At 48.4% G+C, this 26740-nt stretch overlaps 1 protein-coding gene across 1 annotated transcript in view; it reads left to right on the forward strand.

The window, feature by feature from the left end:
• The first annotated feature begins 1130 nt into the window (after positions 1-1130).
• SERPINC1 (serpin family C member 1) overlaps positions 1131-26740 on the forward strand; it is an 85182-nt gene continuing 59572 nt past the window's right edge. The window contains exon 1 of the mRNA XM_063939685.1: positions 1131-1238. The gene's annotated coding sequence lies outside the window, so the exon portion shown is untranslated. The remainder of the gene's footprint in view (positions 1239-26740) is intronic.

Below are 26740 nucleotides of genomic sequence, written 5' to 3' on the forward strand. Positions count from 1 at the left end.
TGGCTCTGTAAGGGGGACGGCGGCGCGGCTCCGGGACCGGACGATCGAGGTCGGGCCCTGTGTTCAAACCCTCTGGAGCTAATGGTGTCCAGTAGCCTAAGAAGCCCAAGCTAGCTGCAAGCAGGTAGGTTCGCTTCTTCTCCCCTTAGTCCCTCGTAGCAGTGAGTCTGTTGCCAGCAGATCTCACTGAAAATAAAAAACCTAAAATATACTTTCTTTTCTAGGAGCTCAGGAGAGCCCCTAGTGTGCATCCAGCTCAGCCGGGCACAAGATTCTAACTGAGGTCTGGAGGAGGGTCATAGAGGGAGGAGCCAGTGCACACCAGTTAGACCAAAAGCTTTCTTTTAGTTGTGCCCAGTCTCCTGCGGAGCCGCTATTCCCCATGGTCCTTACGGAGTCCCAGCATCCACTTAGGACGTCAGAGAAAAGGGGTTACTAACTCAAGGGTATATTTACTACGGTGTGAGTTTTTTTTAGGAGTGGAGATGGTGCCCATAGCAACCACTCAGATTCTATCTATCATCTTCTAGAAGCAGCTAGATAAATGTTAAGTGGAATCTGATTGGTTGCTATAAGCAACATCTCCACTTCTAAAAAAAACTCACACCTTAGTAAATATACCCCTTTAGCTTCCTCAGTTTGGGGTCTATTCATGAAGCAGTGAAAAAGGTGGAGAAGTTGCCCATGGCAACCAATCAGCATTGAAGTAACATTTATAATTTGCAAACTATACAATTGTACGGAGCAGCTGATTTGGTTGCCAACTTCTCCACTGGCTCACTTCTCCACTCTTTTCACTGCTTCATGAATAGACCCCTATGCGTTTTCTACAAGTACTGTAGTAACTGTCGGCAAGACTGTTGTTGACTTTCATTTCAGCAGATTATTATTAGTACTTGGTGGCTTTGGGTAGCTATCCCATCCATTGTAAAAAGCACCATAATGATATAAAAATACTGGCACTGCACATCATATCCAGTTTCTGATCCTTATTATTAGTTTCCTAGTTTATCTGCCTTTTGTTGTAGTGTTCTTCAGCAACACAACAGTTAATAATACAGCCCACCTAAAGCAAAGAGAAAATCACTGGCCGGTCATCAACCTTTCACCTGGCGTCCTTGTGCTTCCTGACCCTGGGGGAGTGGGACAACATTCTGTACCTGTAAGGCTGGGTCTCTGGGTACTTTTTCTCCTACAGCACGAAGAGTATTGTCGAGGAATAGAAGCTCCAGAACCAGGTGAGCCTGTCCAGCTTTACATAATGCTGTATTTTCTGTCAAGGACATATATATATACATGAATGTTATATTCCTAAGCGTACAGAATAATAGTAAATATAAAATGATGCGTCTCCTACAAATCAGAACAGTTGTTTCCTTCAGTGATCCGATATCCCTATGCAGTTCTACAAATCAGAACAATTATGTGATATCTGGTTTAATTTAACAAATACTTAATTTTAGCATCGTAAGAGCTGATGTGCATACACCCTGGGAAGTCGCCTGCTGTATTTTACCTGAATTTAACAGATTTATAACTTTTGTTTAGCAATTAATGATGATGGTACTTCATACAGAGCAAAGGATTTGAGATATTAGAATGCAGCGGAATCTAAAGTGTGACAGCATTCTTATGTGTAAATGCAATCCCCAGACAGAGAACAATACAGGTGTTTATGTCTAAATGCTGATTAAACAATGTAATACAGAGGTAGAACGTTCTACATAATGCTGCTTATTAGTATTATTATTATTATTTAGTATTATTATTATTATTATTAATAAAGTTATGTAGGGTCATCCCCAGACCCTTTTTTTTAATCTTAAATTGACAAACCTATGTTATCCTGTAACAACTGAGTTTTTATAAGAAAGTGGGGAGAAAAGTATAGTCTTTATCACTGTAATAATCTTCCTGGTCAAGGACGTCAGAACATTTTTTGGTTGGGGGTGGCCAAGATAAAATCTCAGTTTGGCGCCCTAGCTCATGGCTACCTAAGAAAAGGTCTCTTGCACCTGTATGGAACTCTATGGAGCAGCTGGGAGTGGCCCCTTGTGCACATTACACCTGGTAGAGCCCCTTATACACATTATGATAGGTAGAACCCATTACACACATTATGCCAGGTGGAGCTCATTATACACGTTACGCCTCGTAGAGCCGTTGTACACATTACACCTGGTAGAGCCCCAATACACATTATGCCAGGTACAGCCCATTATACATATTATGCCAGATATAGCCCATTATACACATTACGCCTGGTAGAGCCCATTACACATGTTACACATTACACCTGGTAGAGCCCATTATACACATCTGCTAGTTAAGTGCCTCCTCTTCCTCCTCATTGCTCATCTCCCTACTGCTTCCCTACAGCCAGCAGCTATGCTGTTGCTTACCTTGGCTCTGCTGTTATGGACAGCAAGTCTCCACAGAGCACAGATACTGCAGGAAACGAGGTGGGGGGCGGAGTGCACGTGTAAAGCAGCTTCCCCCTTGCCCCCCCATTCCAACGCCCCTGTTCCTGGCCCAATTGTTTAATAGTACATACACTGTTGCCCCATTTCTGGTTTCTAGTGAATACCTGATTACACAGGGGGAGATGTATCAAGGCTTGAGAGAGGTAAAGTGGAGTAGCTGCCCAAAGCACCAATCCCCTTCTAATGGTCACTTATCTAGCAGTCTTTGAAATTAACGTTACAAGCTGATCTGTTGATTTGAGTAACTTCTCCACTTTATCTCGCTCCAAGGCATGATATATCTCCCCCACAGTATGTGGAGTCTCACTGAGAAATCTAGTGTACTGATTTTTATGCCAGAGGTATATGAGGTTAGAAGTGTTGCTATTGGCTCTGAACAATTATCAATGGTCAAGTAGGAACACTTCTGCGAGCTGAAGGCGTGTGCCCGCAGAAAGGGGGCTTTGCTTTGTGGATATGCCGCTATTATGAGCCATGCCCCCGTTTTCATCACTATGGGGGCATGCCCAGCACTCTGTGAGCTGCTGGCCGTGCCCCTAGCCTCTCTGCCACCCGTGAATAGGCTCAGTGTGCATGCGCACAGCATCTATTCACCGCTGCAGTACAGCAACTTAATGAGTGACAGAAGCCTCCCACCTGCTGAGCTACTGCTGGAGTGTAAGGTTGGGTCATGCCTGAGCTCCAGCGTTTCAGCATTCCTACACTGTGAGGTCTCCATTCACCATGGCTATAAGCCGACCAAGGACACCAGGGCTTGGGGCTGAAGGGGGAAATGTCCTGAGCCACTCCCTGATCTTCTAGAGTAGGGGTGGGCAACAAGCGGCCCGCGAACCGATCCTGCCTGGCCCCGCTGTCCCACACAGTGTGCAATGACAAGCGGCCCGACTGGCTGAGCCGCTCGTTATTGCGCTACGTACCTCCCAGACGCGGCGCCGCAGAGGAAATCCCGGTCACGTCACTGCTGACCGGGATTTCCACTGTGACGTCAGGCGCTGGGCGGCACGGGGGGCGGGGCCACGGCAGGAGCTGGCAGCAGCAGCGACTCTGTGCGGCACCGCGGGCAGCAGGCAGCGGATCAGTCATCAGGCAGCGGGGATCTGGCATCAGGCAGCGGGGATCTGGCAGCAGGCAGCGGATCTGCCACTGTGAAAAAGGTAAATGGATCTGTGCTTAACTTTAAAAGCTGCTATATAGGTTCAGGGAAGGGGGGTTAGGAAGGGGGGGGGGGGGACTGCTATATGGGTTTAGGGAAGAGGGGTAGGGACTGCTATATGGGTTTAGGGGAGGGGGGGAAGAGGGGTAGGGACTGCTATATGGGTCCATCAGGGAAGGGGGGTAGAGACTGCTATATGGGTCTAGGGGAGGGAGGAGGGGGGGGGGGTGTTTTCAGCACTGTTTTTAAAAAAAAAAAAATTATTACTGGATTACTGTGTTTTTTTAGACATCTTGGATTTTGCCTGTAAAAAAACTATGTATGTAATGTATATTGTGGTGTATGTTTGTGTAGTTTTATATCTATATATATATATATATATATATATATATATATATCTATCTATCCACACTATGTTTTTATTGTTATATACGTAACTATGGGCCTAATTCAGACCTGATCGCTAGCAGGCGATTTTTGCACTGCTGCGATCAGGTAGTCGCTGCCTACAGGGGAGGGGGAAATCGCTGTGCAGGGGTGAGATCGCATCTGCAGAGAGCTGCACAAACAGAAGTTTGTGCAGTCTCTGCGCAGCCCAGGACTTACTCTTCTAGTGCGATGATCGGGGCCAGAGCTGAGTGCTGACGTCAGAAACTCTCCCTCCAAACGCCTGGTCCCTCCTGCGTTTTTCTGGACACTCCTCTAAAACGCTCAATTGCCACTCACAAATGTCCTCTTCCTCTCAATCACCTTGCGATCGCCCGTGCGATCACTTTGTTCGTACCATCCCATCGCTGCGGACCGGCGCACCTACACATTGCGGTGCATGCGCAGTTCAGACCCGATTTACAAGATATTTTGTGTGTGGCCCTCGACTATTCACTGGAAGTGTTAAGAGGCCCCCCAGCTGAAATAATTGCCCACCCCTGTTCTAGAGGAACCCTGAAGTTGTGCAGTACTTGAGTGATTTTATCAGGATAATAAATGCTGAAGAAGAGAACATTCTGAAACTGTAAAATCAATTAGGAGATTAAATATGGTGCTTATTATAAATCACTGCATTTTATAGTAAAATTGAGGGAAAAGAGTTTTGCTACCAAATTTAAAGTTACAAAGTCCATAGATGAATGAACTCTATGGAAAACAGTAACCACAAATAGGATCACCAGGGGTGAAGATAGGTAAAGATACAGAAACAGTTAAACCCTCCTCACCCTACAGAATAAGGGCATGATGTGTTCACCTGGAGCCAAGGGTACAGAAAGTGCAGCTGCTATAAGGGCTCAGAGCAGAAAGAAGCCACCTTCCCTGTCAGTTACATGTGTTATATACATTTTTCACCATTGGGTGATTCATTGGGGCCTGCAGTAAATGTAGTTATGCACCTGGATCTGCTCATTGTAATGTGGTATAAAATGAAATGGTAGGTATTATAATCGGGGGTTAAAGTGAGCCGGAACGGGGCGGAACTGCATTCCATCAGTTCCACTTGGAGACGGAACTCAGTTCCGCCTCCTCCGGCTCACCTCACCCGATGTGTGCCGGCGCCGCAGGGAGATGCCGGGCGCCTGCTGTTACCAGCGGCGCCCAGCTCTCCCTGCACAGTGGAAGCCCACGCAGGAGTCCACTACTGAGCTCCTGTTTCCGGCTCTAGTGTGCGCTGTGAGAGAGACGTCATGACATCTCTCTCATAGTGCAGGAAGCCGGACGCCAGGAGGATCACAGCGGTCGGACGCGGGAGCGGGGCTTGGTAAGTATGGTGTTTTTTTTGTGTTTTTTTAAGGCACGTCTACTGCGGGCAAGCTACAGGGGGCTAACTACTGGGGGCAAGCTACAAGGGGTAAACTACTGGGGGCAAACTACAGGGGCGCATTACTACTGGGGGCATTACTACTTGGGGCACACTACTGGGGGCATAACTACAGGGGCTAAACTACTGGGGGCATTACTATTTGGGAACTAAACTACAGGGGGGATAAACTACAAGGGGGCAAAATACTGGGGGCATTACTATTTTGGGGGCTAAACTACAAGGGGCATTACTACAGGGGGGCTAAACTATAAGGGGGCATTTCTACTGGTGGCATTGCTACATGGGACAATCTACTGGGGGCAAGCTACATTTGGCAAACTACAGGGGTGCATTACTACTGGGGGCATAACTACAGGGGCGCATTACTACTGGGGGCATTACTACTGGGGGCAAACTACAGGGGCATTACTACAGCGGGGCTAACTACAAGGGGGCAAACTACAGGGGGACATTACTACTGGGCGCTAAACTACTGGGGGCTCACTACTGGGGGCAAACTACAAGGAGGCATTACTACTGGGGGCATAACTACAAGGGGGCAAACTACAGGGGACCATTACTACTGGGCGCTAAACTACTGGGGGCAAGCTACATGGGGCTCACTACTGGGGGCAAACTACAAGGGGGCAAACTACTGGGGGCATAACTACAGGGGCATTACTACTGGGGGCATAACTACAGGGGCATTACTACTGGGGGCATAACTACAAGCGGCTAAACTACTGGGGGCTAAACTACTGGGGGCTAAACTACAGGGGGCATAACTACAGGGGGCATAACTACAGGGGGCATAACTACAGGGGCATTACTACTGGGGGCTAAACTACTGGGGGCTAAACTACTGGGGGCATAACTGCAGGGGCTAAACTACAGGGGGCATTACCACTGGGGGCTAAACTAAATGGGGCTAAACTACTGGGGGCATAACTACAGGGTGCATTACCACTGGGGGCTAAACTACTGGGACATTACTACTGGGGGCATTACCACTGGGAGGCTAAACTACTGGGGTCTTAACTGCAGGGGCATTGCTACTGGAGGCATAACTACTGGGGCTAAACTACAGGGGGCTAAACGACTGGGGGCATTACTACAGGCAACATTACTACTGGGGGCATTACCATTAAGGGCATTACTAATGGGGGCACTACTAATGAGGGCATTGTAAAGGGGGCACTTCATAAGGGGCATCACTCCTGGGGACATAAGGGGCACTACTACTGGGGGCATTGCATAAGGGGCACCACTACTATAGGCTCTATATAAGGGGCACTACCAGTACAGTGGACATTGCATAAGGAGCACTACTACTGTGGTCATTGTAAATGGGGCGCTACTGCTGTGGGTATTGTGTATTACAGGGTGTCACTACTGTGGGCATTATTACTATTGTGTGACCACTAGAGATGAGCGCCTGAAATTTTTCGGGTTTTGTGTTTTGGTTTTGGGTTCGGTTCCGCGGCCGTGTTTTGGGTTCGAACGCGTTTTGGCAAAACCTCACCGAATTTTTTTTGTCGGATTCGGGTGTGTTTTGGATTCGGGTGTTTTTTTCCAAAAACACTAAAAAACAGCTTAAATCATAGAATTTGGGGGTCATTTTGATCCCAAAGTATTATTAACCTCAAAAACCATAATTTACACTCATTTTCAGTCTATTCTGAATACCTCACACCTCACAATATTATTTTTAGTCCTAAAATTTGCACCGAGGTCGCTGTGTGAGTAAGATAAGCGACCCTAGTGGCCGACACAAACACCGGGCCCATCTAGGAGTGGCACTGCAGTGTCACGCAGGATGTCCCTTCCAAAAAACCCTCCCCAAACAGCACATGACGCAAAGAAAAAAAGAGGCGCAATGAGGTAGCTGTGTGAGTAAGATTAGCGACCCTAGTGGCCGACACAAACACCGGGCCCATCTAGGAGTGGCACTGCAGTGTCAGGCAGGATGGCCCTTCAAAAAAATACTCCCCAAACAGCACATGACGCAAAGAAAAATGAAAGAAAAAAGAGGAAGGTCAGGCATCGCAACCGACACAATTGGACTCTCCTTGGGGATTTGTGATTTCGAAGAACGCACAGTTCTTTGCTGTGCTTTTGCCAGCTTAAGTCTTTTCTTTTTTCTAGCGAGAGGATGAGTGCTTCCATCCTCATGTGAAGCTGAACCACTAGCCATGAACATAGGCCAGGGCCTCAGCCGTTCCTTGCCACTCCGTGTGGTAAATGGCATATTGGCAAGTTTACGCTTCTCCTCCGACAATTTTATTTTAGGTTTTGGAGTCCTTTTTTTACTGATATTTGGTGTTTTGGTTTTGACATGCTCTGTACTATGCCATTGGGCATCAGCCTTGGCAGACGACGTTGCTGGCATTTCATCGTCTCGGCCATGACTAGTGGCAGCAGCTTCAGCACGAGGTGGAAGTGGATCTTGATCTTTCCCTAATTTTGGAACCTCAACATTTTTGTTCTCCATATTTTAATAGGCACAACTAAAAGGCACCTCAGGTAAACAATGGAGATGGATGGATTGGATACTAGTATACAATTATGGACGTGCTGCCGAGTGCCGACACAGAGGTAGCCACAGCCGTGAACTACCGCACTGTACTGTGTCTGCTGCTAATATATAGACTGGTTGATAAAGAGATAGTATACTCGTAACTAGTATGTATGTATAAAGAAAGAAAGAAAAACCACGGTTAGGTGGTATATACAATTATGGACGGGCTGCCGAGTGCCGACACAGAGGTAGCCACAGCCGTGAACTACCGCACTGTACTGTGTCTGCTGCTAATATATAGACTGGTTGATAAAGAGATAGTATACTCGTAACTAGTATGTATGTATAAAGAAAGAAAAAAAAACCACGGTTAGGTGGTATATACAATTATGGACGGGCTGCCGAGTGCCGACACAGAGGTAGCCACAGCCGTGAACTACCGCACTGTACTGTGTCTGCTGCTAATATATAGACTGGTTGATAAAGAGATAGTATACTCGTAACTAGTATGTATGTATAAAGAAAGAAAAAAAAACCACGGTTAGGTGGTATATACAATTATGGACGGGCTGCCGAGTGCCGACACAGAGGTAGCCACAGCCGTGAACTACCGCACTGTACTGTGTCTGCTGCTAATATATAGACTGGTTGATAAAGAGATAGTATACTCGTAACTAGTATGTATGTATAAAGAAAGAAAAAAAAACCACGGTTAGGTGGTATATACAATTATGGACGGGCTGCCGAGTGCCGACACAGAGGTAGCCACAGCCGTGAACTACCGCACTGTACTGTGTCTGCTGCTAATATATAGACTGGTTGATAAAGAGATAGTATACTCGTAACTAGTATGTATGTATAAAGAGAGAAAAAAAAACCACGGTTAGGTGGTATATACAATTATGGACGGGCTGCCGAGTGCCGACACAGAGGTAGCCACAGCCGTGAACTACCGCACTGTACTGTGTCTGCTGCTAATATATAGACTGGTTGATAAAGAGATAGTATACTCGTAACTAGTATGTATGTATAAAGAAAGAAAAAAAAACCACGGTTAGGTGGTATATACAATTATGGACGGGCTGCCGAGTGCCGACACAGAGGTAGCCACAGCCGTGAACTACCGCACTGTACTGTGTCTGCTGCTAATATATAGACTGGTTGATAAAGAGATAGTATACTCGTAACTAGTATGTATGTATAAAGAAAGAAAAAAAACCACGGTTAGGTGGTATATACAATTATGGACGGGCTGCCGAGTGCCGACACAGAGGTAGCCACAGCCGTGAACTACCGCACTGTACTGTGTCTGCTGCTAATATATAGACTGGTTGATAAAGAGATAGTATACTCGTAACTAGTATGTATGTATAAAGAAAGAAAAAAAAACCACGGTTAGGTGGTATATACAATTATGGACGGGCTGCCGAGTGCCGACACAGAGGTAGCCACAGCCGTGAACTACCGCACTGTACTGTGTCTGCTGCTAATATATAGACTGGTTGATAAAGAGATAGTATACTCGTAACTAGTATGTATGTATAAAGAAAGAAAAAAAAACCACGGTTAGGTGGTATATACAATTATGGACGGGCTGCCGAGTGCCGACACAGAGGTTGCCACAGCCGTGAACTACCGCACTGTACTGTGTCTGCTGCTAATATATAGACTGGTTGATAAAGAGATAGTATACTCGTAACTAGTATGTATGTATAAAGAAAGAAAAAAAAACCACGGTTAGGTGGTATATACAATTATGGACGGGCTGCCGAGTGCCGACACAGAGGTAGCCACAGACGTGAACTACCGCACTGTACTGTGTCTGCTGCTAATATATAGACTGGTTGATAAAGAGATAGTATACTACTAATATTATATACTGGTGGTCAGGTCACTGGTCACTAGTCACACTGGCAGTGGCACTCCTGCAGCAAAAGTGTGCACTGTTTAATTTTAATATAATATTATGTACTCCTGGCTCCTGCTATAACCTATAACTGGCACTGCAGTAGTGCTCCCCAGTCTCCCCCACAATTATAAGCTGTGTGAGCTGAGCAGTCAGACAGATATATAATATATATAGATGATGCAGCACACTGGCCTGAGCCTGAGCAGTGCACACAGATATGGTATGTGACTGAGTCACTGTGTGCTGTGTATCGCTTTTTTCAGGCAGAGAACGGATTATAAATAAAAGTGGTGGTCACTGGTCACTATCAGCAAAACTCTGCACTGTACACTACTGAGTACTCCTAATGCTCCCCAAAATTAGTAAATCAAGTGTCTCTCTAATCTATTCTAATTCTAAACGGAGAGGACGCCTGCCACGTCCTCTCCCTATCAATCTTAATGCACGTGTGAAAATGGCGGCGACGCGCGGCTCCTTATATAGAATCCGAGTCTCGCGATAGAATCCGAGCCTCGCGAGAATCCGACAGCGTCATGATGACGTTCGGGCGCGCTCGGGTTAACCGAGCAAGGCGGGAAGATCCGAGTCGCTCGGACCCGTGAAAAAAAACATGAAGTTCTGGCGGGTTCGGATTCAGAGAAACCGAACCCGCTCATCTCTAGTGACCACACCCCTTTCATTTTGAGACCATGCCCCTTTTTGGGGGCGCACGCATACGGCGCGCGCCATACTTTTATTGCTTGGGCGCCAAGGGGGAGGGGGGTGAGTTCCACCACCTCTCTAGGTCTACTTTTAGCACTGATTATAAAGTTACATAATATAAAGTAGGGCACTGTAATGTGGCATAATATGAACTGGGGACACTGTAGTATGGCATAATGAAATTGAGGATTCTGTGTTGCATAATGTGCACTGGCATACCCTACAATGTGACATCATGTGAACTAGGGCAGTACTATGGGGCATAAAATGAACGACTGCTGCAGAGAGGTGTCTTTCTAGAAGCTTTGGGACAGGGGCACCTTCAAAATGTGGTTATGGGGCCCACAAAGTTCTACCTGCACCCCTGCCTGGAGCCCCAGGAGGCTTGCTGGTGTGTTATGTTATATGTAGTGGCAAAACGTATCAGTGATGTTTTTAAAACATTTTCTGTGTGCTTTCTTTGCATTGTTCTTTCACTAGTTCAATGGGGTTCACTACGGTATGCCGGCGGTCGGGCTCCCGGCGACCAGCATACCGGCGCCGGGAGCCTGACCGCCGGCTTACCGACAGTGTGGCGAGCGCAAATGAGCCCCTTGCGGGCTCGCTGCGCTCGCCACGCTACGGGCACGGCTATTTTATTCTCCCTCCAGGGGGGTCGTGGACCCCCACGAGGGAGAATGAGTGTCGGTACGCCGGCTGTCGGGATCCCGGCGCCAGTATACTGTGCGCCGGGATCCCGACAGCCGGCATACTGAAGACCACGCGTTCAATGTATTGTACAGTTTTTATGCATTTATTAATATATGAATTCATCCAGACATCATTGAAAATGCGGAGAAAGCATACAAACTTTACACAGATAGTGCCCTGGACAGGATTCGGACTCATGACCTAAGTGCTGTGAGGTACCAATGCTAGTCACTGTGCCGCTGTGCTGTCACATAGGTAACACTCTTTTAGCCTCAGCAGCATATTTCAGAGCAGCAGCCAATACAACACCAGTATTTTGTTCTTCGTGTTGGTCATTGGTCAGGATCATCTCATGGCATAAAGTGAGTATGAAAAGGCAACCAGATTCCTCACAAATAATGGATTACTATTTAACACAAGAAGATAATCAGCAAAGCTCTGCATGGAATCATTAAGAAATATAATGAGAATAGCAGTTATATAATGAGAATAGCAGTTATTGGTGTTGGAGGTAACTGTTGATATAGGGACGATGCAGAGACTGACATATTTTTTATGTCTTGTTAAAACTTTGAATGTTAAAAAGGGGATTATCGGCATGCAATGCAGAACTTTGTTAACCTACCCCACCTCTGCTTGTGCCTAAAAGTCCTATTATATTGCACAGTGCCGTAACTAGGCATTTTAGCGACGTGTGCAAGAAACGGCATTGGTGCGCCCCCCCATTATGTAAAATACGGGCAGTGCGCCCCGTGGGTGCGCGTAAAAAATATAGGGGCGTGGCATCATGGAGAAGGGGTGTGCCCACAAAATAATACCAATTCATACTACGGTGCACAGTAGTCTCCATTATTCAAATTACGCCGCACAGTAGCGCCACTACACCAGATAGAGCCCCTTTTTACACATTACGCCAGACAGTCCCCCCTTTTTACACATTATGGCAGACAGCGTCCCCCTTTTTACACATTACGGCAGACAGTGTCCCCCTTTTACACATTACGGCAGACAGCGTCCCCTTTTTACACATTACAGCAGACAGCGTCCCCCTTTTTACACATTACAGCAGACAGCGTCCCCTTTTTACACATTATGGCAGACAGCGTCCCCCTTTTTACACATCACGGCAGACAGCGTCCCTCTTTTTAAACATTACGGTAGACATCGTCCCCCTTTTTACACATTACGGCAGACAGAATAGATAGATAGATAGATAGATAGATAGAGATCGATAGATAGATAGATAGATAGATAGAGATCGATAGATAGATAGAAACCGACAGATAGATAGATAGACAGACAGACAGATATTTACCATCTCTCCCCGCTGGCTCAGGCAGTCAGGCTCCTCCGTGCTGGCAGATCCCGGGCAGGGGAGAAGGAGGAGGAGGGAGCCTCAGCAGCACTGTGTAATTGGTGGTGGTGCCACTGCAGCTGTCCCTCTCCTTCCGCATTGGCTGGCCTCCGCTGCTGTGAATGCTGGGATGAGGGAAGCGCATCCCAGCATTCACAGCAGCGCCGGCCAGCCAATGCGGAAGGAGAGGGACTGCTGCAGCGGCGCCGCCACCAATTACATAGCGCTGCTGCGGCTCCAGTCCCCCTTTATCCTCCTCCTCCGGGTCCTCCCCTGACGCTGCTCCTCTTCTCCTCCGGCGCACACAGCACAGGCGGCTTGTAATGAGTCAATTTGACTCATTACAAGCCGCTGACATAGTTGCTGGCTATTGCGCCCTCAGAGCGACTGCGCTGTGTGCCAGGCACACCTGGCACACACATAGTTACGGCTCTGATATTATTGCCTAACCATGGAAAGGGGCAGCAGGATAAGTGGAACTTACTGCAGGCTTTTAGCTCCCAGGGAAAGTGCTCAGAGCTATTTATTATATCCCACGGTAAGGCCCATGGGTAATGTATGGTAAGGCATAGATTTTGGAGCTAAACAGTTACCGCACTGTGGGGGTAATTCAGATCTGATCGCTAGGCTGCGTTTCGCACAGTGGGTGATCAGGTCTAAACTGCGCATGCATATGCACCGCAATGCGCAGGCGCGTTGCACGAGTACAAAGCGGATCGCCGCTCAGCGATGGGTTTGTGCGAAGAATCCATTTGCATGGGCGTTCACAAGGAGATTGACAGGAAGAAGGCGTTTCTGAGTGTCAACTGACTGTTTTCAGGGAGTGTCTGGAAAAACGCAGGCGTGTCCATGCGTTTGCAGGGAGGGTTCCTGACGTAAATTCCGGTCCCAGACAGGCTGATGTGATCGCAGACAGGGCCGGCTCCAGGCGTACTAGCACACTGAGCAGGAAAATGTAAAAGCGCCCCCCACCCATGCGCGCGCACTCCTGGAAAAGTGGGCGTTGCCTTCTGGAAAAGTGGGCGTGGCCTCGTAACTTCATATCATCAAACTATAAGCAAAACTATTTTCACACCGCCTCTACGCACACAATTAGCAGCCTTACACATAACAGCCACAGTAGTGTTCCTTACACACAATGGCCCTCATTACGAGTTGTTCGCTCGCTAGCCGCTTTTCGCAGCAGTGCACACGCTAAGCCGCCGCCCTCTGGGAGTGAATCTTAGCTTAGCTGAATTGCGAACGAAGTATTTGCAATATTGCGAAAAGACTTTTCTTTGCAGTTTCTGAGTAGCTCGAGACTTACTCTTCCAGTGCGATCAGTTCAGTGCTTGTCGTTCCTGGTTTGACGTCACAAACACACCCAGCGTTCGCCTAGACACTCCCCAGTTTCTCCAGCCACTCCCGCGTTTTTCCCAGAAACGGCAGCGTTTTTTCACACACACCCATAAAACGGCCAGTTTCCGCCCAGAAACACCCACTTCCTGTCAATCACACTCCGATCACCAGAACGATGAAAAAACCTCGTAATGCCGTGAGTAAAATACCTAACTTCTTAGCAAATTTACTTGGCGCAGCCGCAGTGCGAACATTGCGCATGCGCAGTTAGCGGAAAATCGCACCGATGCGAAGGAAAATAACGAGCGAACAACTTGGAATGAGGGCCAATGTCTCCGGTATAGTGTCAGATACACATAATCTCTCCAGTATAGTGCCAGATACACACAATGTCTCCAGTATAGTGCCAGATACACACAATGTCACTGGTATAGTGCCAGATACACATAATGTGCAGTGCCAGACAGACATGATATGCCCCCCAGCAGTGCCAGCTACACATGACATGCCCCCCAGCAGTGCCAGCTACACATAACATGCCCCGCAGCAGTCCTAGCTACACGTGACATGCCCCCCAGCAGTGCTAGCTACACGTGACATGCCCCCCAGCAGTGCCAGCTACATGTGACATGCCCCCCAGCAGTGCCATCTACACATGATAGTGTTCACTTTTTAGGGCAGGTTGCTGATCACAGGGAGGGCACATTTTTAAGTTATGAGGGCAAAATGATGTATATACTGTAATGCTTGTTGTTCCCATTCCTACACGCTAAAGCATGGACGGCGCGCAGCAAAAATTTAGGGGAGTTACTTCGTGGGGAAGGTGCGTGGCCACATAATAGTGGCAATTCACATTACACCACACAGTAGTGCAGCTAATACACATTGCACCAGGTAGAACCTCCTAGACACTTTGCGCCAGGCACAGCACGTTAGACACTTTGCGCCAGGCACAGCACGTTAGACACTTTGCGCCAGGCACAGCACGTTAGACACATTGTGCCAGACAGAGCACGTTAGACACATTGTGCCAGGTAGAGCACTGAGACACATTGCCCAGCCACAGACGCCTAGCGGGAACACTACATGATATGCCCCCCAGCAGTGCCAGCTACACGTGACATGCCCCCCAGCAGTGCCAGTTACACGTGACATGCCCCCCAGCAGTGCCAGCTACACGTGACATGCCCCCCCAGCAGTGCCAGCTACATAAATGGCCACACACTGCCAGATATGTCCCCACAGTTCCAGATACATAAATGCCCCCACAGTGCAGATATGCCCCCACAGTGCCAGATACATAAATGCCCCCACAGTGCCAGATACATAACTGCCCCCACAGTGCAGATATGCCACCACAGTGCCAGATACATAACTGCCCCACAGTGCCAGATACATAACTGCCCCACAGTGCCAGATACATAACTGCCCCCACAGTGCCAGATACATACATGCCCCCACAGTGCAGATATACCCCCACAGTGCCAGATACATAACTGCCCCTCACAGTGCCAGATAGATAAATGCCCCCACAGTGCCAGATACATACATGCCCCAACAGTGCAGATATGCCCCACAGTGCCAGATACTGTGACTCACGTGTGTCATCGCGTGTGACGTGTTAAGCAGCTGCAGGAGGAAGGGAAGGCGGCGGCCAGGCAGTCTGCAGCAGCGTCCCGCCTCCAGAATCAGTGAGTCCTCCCCTCCTGGCTATCAGTGGCTGTGCCTGTGCCGATGACTCATGATGGGGAGTGCTGTGGGCTGTCCGCGGACTAAAGCTAAGCCCTGAGCGGCTCAGCGCGCGGCGCCGGCGTCTGACGTCAGACGCCGGCGCCGCTGCCGACGCACAGCGCGCACAGGGTAGTTTAGATTCAGTCCGCGGCCCGCCCACAGCACTCCCCCTCATGATGAGTCATCGACACAGGCACACTGCACACACAGTCAGCCGCCCAGTGCTGTTGTTGCTAGGCTACCACTACTAGGAGGCGGGCCTGGCCGGGAATGGATGGACGGACGCTGATCGCTGTTTGCTGCAGGTGCTAGCTTGCTCCAGGCTCCAGCCAGGTTCCAATATGGCAGCGCAAGCATGCGGCGCCCATTAAGGGTGGCGCCCTGCGTGGCCGCTCTATTGGAACATGCCTGGAGCCGGCCCTGATCGCAGTGGCTGAGTAAGTCCTAGGTTGCGCAGAGACTGCACAAGATCTGTTTGTACAGCTCTGCTACACATGCGTTCGCACACATGTAATACCCTGAAGTTATTTTAAAAAATGGGGACCCCCTTGTCTTTTTTTATTATGTTTACATTGTGGAACTACAAGTCCCAGAGTAGATCGTGGGCTGAACTGTGATGTTCCCTGTCAGATTGGGACAGGGATTTTGCCGTCAATTCTCTGGTGTGTCACCTCTTACCCAGCAACATAAAAAGTCCGGGATACTATGTCCCCAGCTGATTGGGTCCCCTGGGTTGTAGGGCAGAGTGACCAGGGGGTGGTCTGTTGCTGGGGCCCCGGGAGCCAGTCATCATAGAGGAGAGGGGAGGTGGAGGAGCACCAGGACCCTTAAAAGAAGCCACACAGCACAGGAGGAGTAGTACCCTGGAGGATGGGAAAAAGTACCTGGGGAAGTGAAGTCATGCAGCATCCAGGAGCCTGAAGTGTGGAGCCTCCGCTCAAGTCTACCTGTTGCCTAGCTGAGCCGCCGCCGGAATCCGAAAAGATGATCATCCTGGAGCGTGGATGCCGCCTGCCGGGTCGTGGGGATCGTCAGCGCTGAGGAGGACCAGAGACCCTGCCTGTAGAGAAGGGCTGGCCGCGTCAGAGCCAGCAGGGACGGAGCGCGGAGAAGTGCCGCCGCTGGCCCACGACTGGAGCGCTGAGCCGGAGAAACCGCAGCCCGTCCAGAGAAGCAGCGATGACCTCCATCCCCTGGATTCCAAGCAGCGGTAGCTGGCGTCAGGTGATGGGCGCGCAGGCACCGCGAAGGACGACCCCGGGAAGAAGACCCCAGCGAGGACCCCTGGCGGCTGGAGTGCGGCGAGGACCCGAGAATACCCAAGCGTGCTGAGACGGACGGCGCGGAAGAGGAGGATCCCGGATGGAAGAGCCTGAAGTGCGGAGGACGGCGCAGACCAGCGATGGGGAAAAGACCGGGACCGGAGCGGAAGAGAAATCCTGTGTCAGCAGCTGCTTCAAGGGCGCATCCCCGGTGCGGTGCTCTGCATCCCGGGTGGCGCCGAAGACCGAGGCGATCGAAGGTGGCAGAAGCGCTGCATCTGGTGGTGAGACCCTGGTGTCCCAGTAACCCTTCCGCTGCCAGAAACTCTGCCTTCAGTTAACCCTTCCACTGCTAAACTCTGCAAGTGCCACACACTAAGTTAAATCATACCTCCCAACTTTACTGTTCTGTGGAGCGGGACACTTGCGCGGCAAAGCCGCGCGCGCTCCTGAAAAGGGCGTGGCCTATGAAAAGGGGGCGTGGCTTCGCGGGAGGACCCGCGATCGCGAGCCACGCCCCCATTTTCGTCACTGAGGGGGCATGCCCAGCGCTCTGTGAGCCGCTGGCATGCTCCCTCTCCCTCTGACTCCACTGAATAGACGCTGTGCGCATGCGCACAGCGTCTATTCACCGCTGCTCTGCTAAGCAGAGCAGCGATTGACAGAGCCTCCCAACTGACCCCCCCACCGCGGGACACTGCGGCCCGCGGGTGGGACAGCGGGACAGTCCCCAAAAAACGGGACTGTCCCGCGAAAATCGGGACAGTTGGGAGGTATGGTTAAATGCAGGGGGTAAGCTTTCCTCCCTAGCTTGCTTTAGTGCCCTGTGATCCATATTAATAGGGTTTTTCCCCCTCATTGTTCAGTGCCCCTGTTTCACCCTTGACACTTCCGCTGCCCATATTCTGTATTTTGGAATGTTAACTCCGCCCAGCAGTGTTATAGCTAATGTTTATTCATTGATCCACTACAAGGAAATGCTGGTATCGATAGTTCTTCTATGCTAACTCTGCCCAGCAGTGTTATAGCTAATGTTTATACATTGATCCACTACAAGGGAATGCTGGTATTGATAGTTCTTCTATGCTAACTCCGCCCAGCAGTGTTATAGCTAATGTTTATTCATTGATCCACTACAAGGAAATGCTGGTATTGATAGTTCTTCTATGTTAACTCCGCCCAGCAGTGTTATAGCTAATGTTTATGCATTGATTCACTACAAGGGAATGCTGATGCTGGTTACCTGAGACTGTAGTTTAGAAGCCATAACCAGCTTGCTTCAATTGTGCACAAGTTACCTGCTTACCTGTCACCTATATTGCTGACGCTGGTTACCTGAGACTGTAGTTTAGAAGCCATAACCAGCTTGCTTCAATTGTGCACAAGTTACCTGCTTACCTGCCACCTGTATTGCTGACGCTGGTTACCTGAGACTGTAGTTTAGAAGCCATAACCAGCTTGCTTCAATTGTGCACAAGTTACCTGCTTACCTGCCACCTGTATTGCTGACGCTGGTTACCTGAGACTGCAGTATAGAAGCCATAACCAGCCTGCTTTCACTGTGCACGAGTTACCTGCTTACCTGTCACCTGTATTGCTAACGCTGGTTACCTGAGACTGCAGTATAGAGGCCATAACCAGCCTGCTTCAGCTGTGCACGAGTTACCTGCTTACCTGTTACCTGTATTGCTGACGTTGAGTACCTGAGACTGTAGTATAGCAGCCATGACCAGCCTGCTTCAACTGAGCACTTGTTTCCTGCTTATCTGCCACTTGTTAATTTTGTATGAATAATAAAATGGAGTTGGATCCTAGTTATGTGTGTTTTGTCATTGTGTCTGAGGGGTAAAGCAGGTCTGCCGCTCTGATCACCCGAACCTGATTCACCTTAGCACCCCACAATTTAGTTTAAGTTTTCGGCACCGCAAATGTTATGTTGTGGGTGTTTACACACTTGCACAGCTAAAATACATTCCCCCTGTAGGCGGCGACTATCTGATTGCAGCAGTGCAAAAATCGCTTGCTAGCGATCAGGTCTAAATTAGTCCCATAGTAAGCCACTGTAAGCCCTGAGGGTGCACTGAGCATGGATCTTTGTTCGCACCCCCCTTAGTTGCGAGCAGAAATCTGTGGTAAGTGCACCTTTAGGACTTACCATAAGCAGTAATTGAATAGCTCCAGGCACTTAAGCTGGGAGCTAAAAGCCTGTGGTAAGTCCTACAGCTTATTGAATATGTCCTTTGTCTGGTATGTAGGGCCAACACTACCATGAGGCAAACCTGGGTGGCTGCCTAGAGCATCAATGGTTAGGAGTCTTCTAAAACACTGAGGGAGAAATTTACTTAAGGTCGATTTGCATGTTTTTTTGTGAAAAAGACACGACATTGCGATTTGCTAATTTATTAAGGATTAATTTCCATGGAAGTGCATGTCAAATGCAACTTTCTACTGCAAATCCCATCAATTCACCATTGCAGCAAACAACATCCACATAACACTGGTATCATTGGAAGTCAAAAATTTACTATGAATAGTTTTTGCAAATCATTCCACTTCACACCAAAAACGTGACAAGTCGCACCTCAATGCACTAAATCAATGATTTGTTTGAGCGTGTTCACTAGAGATGAGCGGGTTCGGTTTCTCTGAATCCGAACCCGCCCGAACTTCATGTTTTTTTTCACGGGTCCGAGCGACTCGGATCTTCCCGCCTTGCTCGGTTAACCCGAGCGCGCCCGAACGTCATCATGACGCTGTCGGATTCTCGCGAGGCTCGGATTCTATCGCGAGACTCGGATTCTATATAAGGAGCCGCGCGTCGCCGCCATTTTCACACGTGCATTGAGATTGATAGGGAGAGGACGTGGCTGGCGTCCTCTCCATTTAGATTAGGGTTGAGAGAGAGAGAGAGAGATTGACCTGAGGCTGTGATACTGTAGAAGAGATTGCAGAGTTTAGTGACTGACGACCACAGTGACCACCAGACAGTGCAGTTGTTTGTTTTATTTAATATATCCGTTCTCTGCCTGAAAAAAACGATACACACAGTGACTCAGTCACATACCATATCTGTGTGCACTGCTCAGCCCAGTGTGCTGCATCAATGTATATATATATATCTGACTGTGCTCAGCTCACACAGCTTATAATTGTGGGGGAGACTGGGGAGCACTGCAGTGCCAGTTATAGGTTATAGCAGGAGCCAGGAGTACATAATATTATATTAAAATTAAACAGTGCACACTTTTGCTGCAGGAGTGCCACTGCCAGTGTGACTAGTGACCAGTGACCTGACCACCAGTATATATAATATTAGTAGTATACTATCTCTTTATCAACCAGTCTATATTAGCAGCAGACACAGTACAGTGCGGTAGTTCACGGCTGTGGCTACCTCTGTGTCGGCACTCGGCAGCCCGTCCATAATTGTATATACCACCTAACCGTGGTTTTTTTTTTCTTTCTTTATAGTCATACTAGTTACGAGTATACTATCTCTTTATCAACCAGTCTATATTAGCAGCAGACACAGTACAGTGCGGTAGTTCACGGCTGTGGCTACCTCTGTGTCGGCACTCGGCAGCCCGTCCATAATTGTATATACCACCTAACCGTGGTTTTTTTTTCTTTCTTTATACATACATACTAGTTACGAGTATACTATCTCTTTATCAACCAGTCTATATTAGCAGCAGACACAGTACAGTGCGGTAGTTCACGGCTGTGGCTACCTCTGTGTCGGCACTCGGCAGCCCGTCCATAATTGTATATACCACCTAACCGTGGTTTTTTTTTCTTTCTTTATACATACATACTAGTTACGAGTATACTATCTCTTTATCAACCAGTCTATATATTAGCAGCAGACACAGTACAGTGCGGTAGTTCACGGCTGTGGCTACCTCTGTGTCGGCACTCGGCAGCCCGTCCATAATTGTATATACCACCTAACCGTGGTTTTTTTTTCTTTCTTTATACATACATACTAGTTACGAGTATACTATCTCTTTATCAACCAGTCTATATATTAGCAGCAGACACAGTACAGTGCGGTAGTTCACGGCTGTGGCTACCTCTGTGTCGGCACTTGGCAGCCCGTCCATAATTGTATATACCACCTAACCGTGGTTTTTTTTTCTTTCTTTATACATACATACTAGTTACGAGTATACTATCTCTTTATCAACCAGTCTATATTAGCAGCAGACACAGTACAGTGCGGTAGTTCACGGCTGTGGCTACCTCTGTGTCGGCACTCGGCAGCCCGTCCATAATTGTATATACCACCTAACCGTGGTTTTTTTTTTCTTTCTTTATACATACATACTAGTTACGAGTATACTATCTCTTTATCAACCAGTCTATATATTAGCAGCAGACACAGTACAGTGCGGTAGTTCACGGCTGTGGCTACCTCTGTGTCGGCACTCGGCAGCCCGTCCATAATTGTATATACCACCTAACCGTGGTTTTTTTTTCTTTCTTTATAGTCATACTAGTTACGAGTATACTATCTCTTTATCAACCAGTCTATATTAGCAGCAGACACAGTACAGTGCGGTAGTTCACGGCTGTGGCTACCTCTGTGTCGGCACTCGGCAGCCCGTCCATAATTGTATATACCACCTAACCGTGGTTTTTTTTTCTTTCTTTATACATACATACTAGTTACGAGTATATTATCTCTTTATCAACCAGTCTATATTAGCAGCAGACACAGTACAGTGCGGTAGTTCACGGCTGTGGCTACCTCTGTGTCGGCACTCGGCAGCCCGTCCATAATTGTATATACCACCTAACCGTGGTTTTTTTTTCTTTCTTTATACATACATACTAGTTACGAGTATACTATCTCTTTATCAACCAGTCTATATATTAGCAGCAGACACAGTACAGTGCGGTAGTTCACGGCTGTGGCTACCTCTGTGTCGGCACTCGGCAGCCCGTCCATAATTGTATATACCACCTAACCGTGGTTTTTTTTTCTTTCTTTATACATACATACTAGTTACGAGTATACTATCTCTTTATCAACCAGTCTATATATTAGCAGCAGACACAGTACAGTGCGGTAGTTCACGGCTGTGGCTACCTCTGTGTCGGCACTCGGCAGCCCGTCCATAATTGTATATACCACCTAACCGTGGTTTTTTTTTCTTTCTTTATACATACATACTAGTTACGAGTATACTATCTCTTTATCAACCAGTCTATATATTAGCAGCAGACACAGTACAGTGCGGTAGTTCACGGCTGTGGCTACCTCTGTGTCGGCACTCGGCAGCCCGTCCATAATTGTATACTAGTATCCAATCCATCCATCTCCATTGTTTACCTGAGGTGCCTTTTAGTTGTGCCTATTAAAATATGGAGAACAAAAATGTTGAGGTTCCAAAATTAGGGAAAGATCAAGATCCACTTCCACCTCGTGCTGAAGCTGCTGCCACTAGTCATGGCCGAGACGATGAAATGCCAGCAACGTCGTCTGCCAAGGCCGATGCCCAATGTCATAGTACAGAGCATGTCAAATCCAAAACACCAAATATCAGTAAAAAAAGGACTCCAAAACCTAAAATAAAATTGTCGTCGGAGAAGCGTAAACTTGCCAATATGCCATTTACCACACGGAGTGGCAAGGAACGGCTGAGGCCCTGGCCTATGTTCATGGCTAGTGGTTCAGCTTCACATGAGGATGGAAGCACTCAGCCTCTCGCTAGAAAAATGAAAAGACTAAAGCTGGCAAAAGCAGTAGCACCGCAAAGAACTGTGCGTTCTTCGAAATCCCAAATCCACAAGGAGAGTCCGACTCCAATTGTGTCGGTTGCGATGCCTGACCTTCCCAACACTGGACGTGAAGAGCATGCGCCTTCCACCATTTGCACGCCCCCTGCAAGTGATGGAAGGAGCACCCGCAGTCCAGTTCCTGATAGTCAGATTGAAGATGTCAGTGTTGAAGTTCACCAGGATGAGGAGGATATGGGTGTTGCTGGCGCTGGGGAGGAAATTGACCAGGAGGATTCTGATGGTGAGGTGGTTTGTTTAAGTCAGGCACCCGGGGAGACACCTGTTGTCCGTGGTAGGAATATGGCCGTTGACATGCCTGGTGAAAATACCAAAAAAATCAGCTCTTCGGTGTGGAAGTATTTCACCAGAAATGCGGACAACAGGTGTCAAGCCGTGTGTTCCCTTTGTCAAGCTGTAATAAGTAGGGGTAAGGACGTTAACCACCTCGGAACATCCTCCCTTATACGTCACCTGCAGCGCATTCATAATAAGTCAGTGACAAGTTCAAAAACTTGGGCCGACATCGGAAGCAGTCCACTGACCAGTAAATCCCTTCCTCTTGTAACCAAGCTCACGCAAACCACCCCACCAACTCCCTCAGTGTCAATTTCCTCCTTCCCCAGGAATGCCAATAGTCCTGCAGGCCATGTCACTGGCAATTCTGACGAGTCCTCTCCTGCCTGGGATTCCTCCGATGCATCCTTGCGTGTAACGCCTACTGCTGCTGGCGCTGCTGTTGTTGCTGCTGGGAGTCGATGGTCATCACAGAGGGGAAGTCGTAAGACCACTTTTACTACTTCCACCAAGCAATTGACTGTCCAACAGTCCTTTGCGAGGAAGATGAAATATCACAGCAGTCATCCTACTGCAAAGCGGATAACTGAGGCCTTGACATCCTGGGTGGTGAGAAACGTGGTTCCGGTATCCATCATTACTGCAGAGCCAACTAGAGACTTGTTGGAGGTACTGTGTCCCCGGTACCAAATACCATCTAGGTTCCATTTCTCTAGGCAGGCGATACCGAAAATGTACACAGACCTCAGAAAAAGAGTCACCAGTGTCCTAAAAAATGCAGCTGTACCCAATGTCCACTTAACCACGGACATGTGGACAAGTGGAGCAGGGCAGGGTCAGGACTATATGACTGTGACAGCCCACTGGGTAGATGTATGGACTCCCGCCGCAAGAACAGCAGCGGCGGCACCAGTAGCAGCATCTCGCAAACGCCAACTCTTTCCTAGGCAGGCTACGCTTTGTATCACCGGTTTCCAGAATACGCACACAGCTGAAAACCTCTTACGGCAACTGAGGAAGATCATCGCGGAATGGCTTACCCCAATTGGACTCTCCTGTGGATTTGTGGCATCGGACAACGCCAGCAATATTGTGTGTGCATTAAATATGGGCAAATTCCAGCACGTCCCATGTTTTGCACATACCTTGAATTTGGTGGTGCAGAATTTTTTAAAAAACGACAGGGGCGTGCAAGAGATGCTGTCGGTGGCCAGAAGAATTGCGGGACACTTTCGGCGTACAGGCACCACGTACAGAAGACTGGAGCACCACCAAAAACTACTGAACCTGCCCTGCCATCATCTGAAGCAAGAAGTGGTAACGAGGTGGAATTCAACCCTCTATATGCTTCAGAGGTTGGAGGAGCAGCAAAAGGCCATTCAAGCCTATACAATTGAGCACGATATAGTAGGTGGAATGCACCTGTCTCAGGCGCAGTGGAGAATGATTTCAACGTTGTGCAAGGTTCTGATGCCCTTTGAACTTGCCACACGTGAAGTCAGTTCAGACACTGCCAGCCTGAGTCAGGTCATTCCCCTCATCAGGCTTTTGCAGAAGAAGCTGGAGACATTGAAGGAGGAGCTAACACGGAGCGATTCCGCTAGGCATGTGGGACTTGTGGATGGAGCCCTTCATTCGCTTAACAAGGATTCACGGGTGGTCAATCTGTTGAAATCAGAGCACTACATTTTGGCCACCGTGCTCGATCCTAGATTTAAAGCCTACCTTGGATCTCTCTTTCCGGCAGACACAAGTCTGCTGGGGTTGAAAGACCTGCTGGTGACAAAATTGTCAAGTCAAGCGGAACGCGACCTGTCAACATCTCCTCCTTCACATTCTCCCGCAACTGGGGGTGCGAGGAAAATGCTCAGAATTCCGAGCCCATCCGCTGGCGGTGATGCAGGGCAGTCTGGAGCGACTGCTGATGCTGACATCTGGTCCGGACTGAAGGACCTGACAACGATTACGGACATGTCGTCTACTGTCACTGCATATGATTCTCTCAACATTGATAGAATGGTGGAGGATTATATGAGTGACCGCATCCAAGTAGGCACGTCGCACAGTCCGTACTTATACTGGCAGGAAAAAGAGGCAATTTGGAGGCCCTTGCACAAACTGGCTTTATTCTACCTAAGTTGCCCTCCCACAAGTGTGTACTCCGAAAGAGTGTTTAGTGCCGCCGCTCACCTTGTCAGCAATCGGCGTACGAGGTTACATCCAGAAAATGTGGAGAAGATGATGTTCATTAAAATGAATTATAATCAATTCCTCCGCGGAGACATTGACCAGCAGCAATTGCCTCCACAAAGTACACAGGGAGCTGAGATGGTGGATTCCAGTGGGGACGAATTGATAATCTGTGAGGAGGGGGATGTACACGGTGATATATCGGAGGGTGATGATGAGGTGGACATCTTGCCTCTGTAGAGCCAGTTTGTGCAAGGAGAGATTAATTGCTTCTTTTTTGGGGGGGGTCCAAACCAACCCGTCATATCAGTCACAGTCGTGTGGCAGACCCTGTCACTGAAATGATGGGTTGGTTAAAGTGTGCATGTCCTGTTTTGTTTATACAACATAAGGGTGGGTGGGAGGGCCCAAGGACAATTCCATCTTGCACCTCTTTTTTCTTTTCTTTTTCTTTGCATCATGTGCTGATTGGGGAGGGTTTTTTGGAAGGGACATCCTGCGTGACACTGCAGTGCCACTCCTAAATGGGCCCGGTGTTTGTGTCGGCCACTAGGGTCGCTAATCTTACTCACACAGTCAGCTACCTCATTGCGCCTCTTTTTTTCTTTGCGTCATGTGCTGTTTGGGGAGGGTTTTTTGGAAGGGACATCCTGCGTGACACTGCAGTGCCACTCCTAGATGGGCCCGGTGTTTGTGTCGGCCACTAGGGTCGCTAATCTTACTCACACAGCTACCTCATTGCGCCTCTTTTTTTCTTTGCGTCATGTGCTGTTTGGGGAGGGTTTTTTGGAAGGGACATCCTGCGTGACACTGCAGTGCCACTCCTAGATGGGCCCGGTGTTTGTGTCGGCCACTAGGGTCGCTAATCTTACTCACACAGCTACCTCATTGCGCCTCTTTTTTTCTTTGCGTCATGTGCTGTTTGGGGAGGGTTTTTTGGAAGGGCCATCCTGCGTGACACTGCAGTGCCACTCCTAGATGGGCCCGGTGTTTGTGTCGGCCACTAGGGTCGCTAATCTTACTCACACAGCTACCTCATTGCGCCTCTTTTTTTCTTTGCGTCATGTGCTGTTTGGGGAGGGTTTTTTGGAAGGGACATCCTGCGTGACACTGCAGTGCCACTCCTAGATGGGCCCGGTGTTTGTGTCGGCCACTAGGGTTGCTTATCTTACTCACACAGCGACCTCGGTGCAAATTTTAGGACTAAAAATAATATTGTGAGGTGTGAGGTATTCAGAATAGACTGAAAATGAGTGTAAATTATGGTTTTTGAGGTTAATAATACTTTGGGATCAAAATGACCCCCAAATTCTATGATTTAAGCTGTTTTTTAGTGTTTTTTGAAAAAAACACCCGAATCCAAAACACACCCGAATCCGACAAAAAAAATTCGGTGAGGTTTTGCCAAAACGCGTTCGAACCCAAAACACGGCCGCGGAACCGAACCCAAAACCAAAACACAAAACCCGAAAAATTTCAGGCGCTCATCTCTAGTGTTCACGTGGAACAACCATTTTTTTTTTTTTTTTAGCCTAAGACC

This window comes from Pseudophryne corroboree, chromosome 9, assembly GCF_028390025.1.
Source record: "Pseudophryne corroboree isolate aPseCor3 chromosome 9, aPseCor3.hap2, whole genome shotgun sequence".
Classification (NCBI taxonomy): Eukaryota; Metazoa; Chordata; class Amphibia; order Anura; family Myobatrachidae; genus Pseudophryne; species Pseudophryne corroboree.